This window comes from Cervus elaphus, chromosome 15, assembly GCF_910594005.1.
Source record: "Cervus elaphus chromosome 15, mCerEla1.1, whole genome shotgun sequence".
Classification (NCBI taxonomy): domain Eukaryota; kingdom Metazoa; phylum Chordata; class Mammalia; order Artiodactyla; family Cervidae; genus Cervus; species Cervus elaphus.
This window is the reverse complement of record NC_057829.1, coordinates 6,184,858-6,191,465: the sequence shown is the minus strand read 5'-3', so window position 1 is coordinate 6,191,465 and position 6,608 is coordinate 6,184,858. Positions and strand designations below refer to the sequence as shown.

General features: G+C 45.7%; 1 non-coding gene across 1 annotated transcript; it reads right to left on the bottom strand.

Annotated features, from left to right (window-relative positions):
• Positions 1 to 4,143: 4,143 nt before the first annotated feature.
• On the bottom strand, positions 4,144 to 4,250 carry LOC122709685. Its single transcript, XR_006345660.1, has one exon. It is a non-coding gene; the product is annotated as a U6 spliceosomal RNA (small nuclear RNA).
• Positions 4,251 to 6,608: the final 2,358 nt, after the last annotated feature.

The following is a 6,608-nucleotide window of genomic DNA, read 5'->3' as shown; positions in this document are numbered from 1 at the left end:
CGCCCAGTGTGTGTTGAAATACACGCTACCTCCAGCAGGGGGCGCTGTGAAGCCACACGCAGAGGGCATGGATGCAGAGAGTGTGAGAACTGGGAAAAACAAGTCACTTCTCAGAGAAGGAAGAGCAGCCCCCTACCTCCTGGGTCAGTCAAGATCAGGCTAATCGAATGCCCTGGTCCCCTGCGAGTGACGGGATCGGGGTGGGGGAGCGGTCCAAAGAGAGCGTGGTCTGAAGGGTCGGCCACTCCTCATTTGCAAAGCACAGAGGCCCCTGCAATGTCAGATGAACGCCTTGGTCTAAAAATAGACTAGTGACGAAGATGAAAATCATAACAACCATTTATCAAATGGCATTACAGAGGTCGATGGTGAGTATCTGCTCCCTGAATTAATGGACGCCCTGGGATTGTCTTCTCTTTGATCTGGTATCAAAGAGGACAGAAAGGACTCCGGACCGCTCACTTTACACTCCAGGAGGAACTCTGATACGATTCAAGGGAAGATGGAGCTTCTGAAGGACACATGCCGGGATGCTCTGGGGGAAGAAGGAGTGCTAGGCGGGACGAAGGAGAGGGCCACTGTTCCCCTCCTCTGCGTGGGCTTCTCTTGAGCTGCCACAAGTGTGGAAGGACAAGGCCTGGCTGGGGTGCCTTCTGCTCAGGAGAGGCAAACAGGATCATGGTGAAGCCCAAGAGAAGGAAGGCTTGATGCCTAGGCCTGCCTCTGCTCCTTCCCCCACAAACACTGACCCAACCATCTGCTGCGTAAAAGGCTCTGAGCTGAAAGCCTGGCAAGGCAAAGACTAATGGAGAGATGGACTAAAAAACAATCACAGGGACTTCCCTGGTGGTCCAGCGGCTAAGACTCCATGCTCCCAATGCAGGGGGTCCAGGTTCGATCCCTGGTCGGGGAACTAGATCCCACATGCAGCAACTAAGAGTCTGCATGCCACAGTGAAAAGAGCCCACAGACTTCAACTAAGACCTGATGCAGCCAAATAAATAATAAACCCAAGCAGACAACAGTCACAAAACACTGTGGTTAGCACCAGAGGGAAAAGGAAACCCAGGGGCTGTTGGAATACACCAACCTTGGCAAAGTTAAGGAAGGCCGTGCAGAGGAGGTGTGATTCCTGGAATTGGTATGAGAGTTCAGTCCAAGTTCTAGGTCATCAGAGGAAAAGGTGGAATATTTTATGGAGTTTGCAAGCACAGCTCATGCACACCAGAAATGCAAAAGTGATAAGACAGAAACTCAAATAGGAAAGAGAAGAGGGACTCAGTTGTAGTTCTGTGTATATGCCTGGCGAGGTTTAGCTCCTTTTCGGTCATTTAACAAATATTATGTGCCTGGATCCAGCAAAGTGCAAGGCAGACATGGCTCCTGCCTTCATGGAGGAAAGGACAATCAGGGTCACCACAGAGGAAGGACACGTTGCCTGTGAGCCTCCAGGAAGGGGGTGTGACCACGTAAAGAGCATGAGGAAAGGCTGGCAGAGGAAGGAGCTAGCCTGGTGAAGCCAGGGCAAGGGAGGGGCACCCCAGAAATATAGATGGAGGGTATTACAGAACCCCCCTGGTGGTCCAGTGGTTAAGAATCCACCTGACAATGCAGGGTCCCCCGGTTCGTTCCCTGGTCCAGGAAGATCCCACATGCTGAGGGGCAACTAAGTCTATACTCTGCAACAGAGAAGTCAGCACAATGAGAAGCCCATGCACCACCCCCGGAGAGTAGCCCCCGCTTGGCGCAACCAGGGGAAACGCATGCACAGCAGTGAAGACCCAACACAGCCAAAAATAAACAAATACTAATTTTTTTAGAAGACTGTAAAAGATCATTAAAAAAGTAAGTATTACATAAGGAAATTCAATTCTGCTGTATAGAAAATAAGAAAAGCAACTGGGATGGATAAGAAGCAATGAACTTGTGATGCAGAGGCGGAAATTACATAACGTTTTAAGTAATCAATCTGTAAGACATGAAGATAGAATAAACAAAGCACATGTGTGCTCAGTATAAGTAAAAAGGATGGAGCAAAGGGGAGTGTCAGTGCTACCCAGAAGGGCTGGGAGCACCAAGCCAGGCCTTACATGTTCACAAACAAGAGTCCTGCCACCTCCAGGCTGATGACGCCGCCATTCCTGCCCTGGCCAGAGCTGGTGTCATCTACACTGCCCCGCGCATGCGGCTCACCCCAAGTGGAGGTGAAAGGCCTGGAGGGTGCCAGGCTGGAGGGGAGCCCCTCTGGCTGGGGTGCTGCCCTGAGGCTCTCTGACAGGGGGATACTGGCTCCGGGCCCCTTTCATCTGCCAGGCCCTCCTGTCCAACCCCTCCTCTGGTCCTCATCATCAGTGAGGAAGCTGGTGTGGCAGGGGGAGAAACAAGACAAGCAAACACGCAGAACATGGAGTTCTGCCCTGCCTGCACCCCACTCTGAGTGTGCTGACCTGCCCTCTACCTTTCCGCTCACTTCCTCCTGAGTCTTTTAACAACTTGCTGACTAGAGATGTATTAACACGTCTTGACTGGAGACGCATCGATATTCACTTACATAACGAATCGCTGGCCACAGGCGTTAGTTTCTGCAAAATCCCCCAGTCAATAATGTGTTAGGTTGATGTGTTAACCCACGTGACGCAAGCTCCTTAATGTGCTGCGTGAGGCTTTCTGCGCTGTGGCTTCCAGATTGTCTGCATGGTCTTGAACACTGTGTCAGAATCATTTCCTGAGTTACATCATGCTTTGTGAGTTTCTTCTGCAGATCAGCAACCTGAGGGAGAAGGGCACCTTAAAATTAAGATGTGTTTATCCAGGATTGGGCTTCCACCAGGAGGGCTCAAAGAAAACAGGGTAAGGGGATCTAGGGAGTTGGCAAGATGTAGGTTGAAGATCCTCTCAGAGGACCTAACTCTCAAGAGTTAGATCATGGAAACTAACTTGATGGCGGACAGAAAGGAGGAAAATAAAGGGCTATGTGAGTGGGAGGAAGTGAGGGATCTGTGTGCTGGAGGCCTCTGAGGGGATGAAGAAGAGGGAAGAATACGGCTGTGAGTGAGTGACAAGCCAGAAGGATGTGAGATTGTGGTGGGAATGAGTTATCTGAATGTGTGCCTTATGTTTATCATATAACCTTGAAGTGATGAAGCATCTATAGTTCAGAATTGCCTCAATGGCACCTCCATCATCTCAGCACTTAATTCTCAGCACTGCCTTTCATGTCTGTGTAATGACTGGAAATCCACTGTGCGAAGATAGCCTTCATCATCTCGACCTCCTTTGCTGGTTAACCCATCACACAGCTAACTCAGAGCTTTTAGTGTAAGTCACCTTTCTACTTCATTATACTACATGTTTATAAATGTCTTGACATTCAAATGGTTTAAACATTTTACAAAACTGTTCTGTTTTACATATATAGAAAGGATAAAAAACAAGGGCCTACTGTATAGCACAGGGAACTATATTCAGTATCCTGTGATAAACCACAATGGAAAAGAATATTTTAAAAAGAATGTGTATATATATATAAAACTGAATCTCTTTGCTGTACAGCAGAAATTAACACAACATTGTAAATTAACTCAATTCAGTTCGGTTCAGTCGCTCAGTCGTGTCTGACTCTTTGCGACCCCATGAATCGCAGCACGGGAGGCCTCCCTGTCCATCACCAACTCCCGGAGTTGACCCAAAGTCATGTCCATCGAGTTGGTGATGCCATCCAACCATCTCATCCTCTGTCATCCCCTTCTCCTCCTGCCTTCAGTCTTTCCCAGCATCAGGATCTTTTTCCAATGAGTCAACTCTTTGCATGAGGTGGCCAAAGTATTGGAGTTTCAGCTTCAACATCAGTCCTTCTAACGAACACTCAGGACTCATCTCCTTTAGGATGGACTGGTTGGATCTCCTTGCAGTCCAAGGGACTCTCAAGAGTCTTCTCCAACACCACAGTTCAAAAGCATCAATTTTTTGGCACTCAGCTTTCTTCATAGTCCAACTCTCACATCCATACATGACCACTGGAAAAACCATAGCCTTGACTAGATGGACCATTGTTGGCAAAGTAATGTCTCTGCTTTTTAACATGCTATCTAGGTTGGTCATAACTTTCCTTAAAAGGAGTAGGCGTCTTTTTTTTTTTTTTTTTAAAATATGGAACGCTTCACGTATTTGCATGTCATCCTTGCGCAGGGGCCATGCTAATCTTCTCTGTATCGTTCCAATTTTAGTATATGTGCTGCCGAAGCGAGCACGCGTCTTTTAATTTCATGGCTGCAGTCACCATCTGCAGTGATTTTGGAGCCCCAAAAAATAAAGTCTGACACTGTTTCCCCATCTATTTCCCATGAAGTGATGGGACCAGATGCCATGATCTTAGTTTCTGACTGTCGAGCTTTAAGCCAACTTTTTCACTCTCCTCTTTCACTTTCATCAAGAAGCTCTTTAGTTCCTCTTCATTTTCTGCCATAAGGGTGGTGTCATCTGCATATCTGAGGTTATTGATATTTCTCCTGGCAATCTTGATTCCAGCTTGTGCTTCTTCCAGTCCAGCATTTCTCATGATGTACTCTGCATAGAAGTTAAATAAGCAGGGTGACAACATACAGCCTTGACATACTCCTTTTCCTATTTGGAACCAGTCTGTTGTTCCATGTCTGGTTCTAACTGTTCCTTCCTGACCTGCATACAGGTTTCTCAAGAAGCAAGTCAGGTGGTCTGGTATTCCCATCTCCTTCAGAATTTTCCACAGTTTATTGTGATCCACACAGTCAAAGGCTTTGCATTGTCAATAAAGCAGAAATAGATGTTTTTCTGGAACTCTCTTGCTTTTTCGATGATCCAGCGGGTATTGGCAATTTGATCTCTGGTTCCTCTGCCTTTTCTAAAACCAGCTTGAACATCTGGAAGTTCACGGTTTGTATTGCTGAAGCCTGGCTTGGAGAATTTTGGGCATTACTTTACTAGCGTGTGAGATGAGTGCAATTGTGTGGTAGTTTGAGCATTCTTTGGGATTGCCTTTCTTAGGGACTGGAATGAAAACTGACCTTTCCAGTCCTGTGGCCACTGCTGAGTTTTCCAAATTTGCTGGCATATTGAGTGCAGCACTTTCACAGCATCATCTTTGAGGATTTGAAATAGTTCAACTGGAATTCCATCACCTCCACTAGCTTTGTTCATAGTGATGCTTCCTAAGGCCCACTTGACTTCACATTTTAGGATGTCTGGCTCTAGGTGAGTGATCACACCATTGTGATTATCTGGGTCATGAAGATCTTTTTTGTACAGTTTTTCTGTGTATTCTTGCCACCTCTTCTTAATATCTTCTGCTTCTGTTAGGTCCCTATCATTTCTGCCCTTTATTGAGTCCATCTTTGCATGAAATGTTCCCTTGGTATCTCTAATTTTCTTGAAGAGATCTCTAGTCTTTCCCATTCTGTTGTTTTCCTCTATTTCTTTGCATTGATCACTGAGGAAGGCTTTCTTATCTCTCCTGGCTATTCTTTGGAACTCTGCATTCAGATGGGAATATCTTTCCTTTTCTCCTTTGCTTTTCAATTCTCTTGGTTTCACAGCTATTTGTAAGGCCTCCTCAGACAACCATTTTGCCTTTTTGCATTTCTTTTCCATGGGGATGGTCTTGATCCCTGTCTCCTGTACAATGTCATGTATCTCCATCCATAGTTCATCAGGCACTCTATCAGATCTAGTCCCTTAAATCTATTTCTCACTTCCACTGTATAGTCATAAGGGATTTGATTTGGGTCATACCTGAATGGTCTAGTGGTTTTCCCTACTTTCTTCAGTTTAAGTCTGAATTTGGATATAAGGAGTTCATGATCTGAGCCACAGTCAGCTCCTGGTCTTGTTTTTGCTGACTGTATAGAGCTTCTACATCTTTGGCTGCAAAGAATATAACCAATCTGATTTCAGTGTTGACCATCTGGTCATGTCCATGTGTAGAGTCTTCTCTTGTGTTGTTGGAAGAGGGCGTTTGCTATGACCAGTGCATTCTCTTGGCAAAACTCTATTAGCCTTTGCCCTGCTTCATTCCGTACTCCAAGGCCAAATTTGCCTGTTACTCCAGGTGTTTCTTGACTTCCTACTTTTGCATTCCAGTCCCCTATCATGAAAAGGACATCTTTTTTGGGTATTAGTTCTAAAAGGTCTTGTAGGTCTTCATAGAACTGTTCAACTTCAGCTTCTTCAGCGTTACTGGTTGGGGCATAGGCTTGGATTACCGTGATATTGAATCGTTTGCCTTGGAAACGAACAGAGATCATTCTGTCATTTTTGAGATTGCATCCAAGTACTGCATTTTGGACTCTTTTGTTGATCATGATGGCTACTCCATTTCTTCTAAGGGATTCCTGCCCACAGTAGTAGATATAATGGTCATCTGAGTTAAATTCACCCATTCCAGTCCATTTTAGTTCGGTGATTCCTCTCGGCCCTCCTGTAAATCAACTATACTTAGCAAAAAAAAAAAAAATTAAAAAGCCCAAATGTCCTGTTTTAAAATTTGATTCAACAAATGATTACGTAGCTGCTGAGAGTCAGACACTAAGGCAAGCCCTGGGGTCTAATGGTGAAAAGATAACACGATGCAGGGA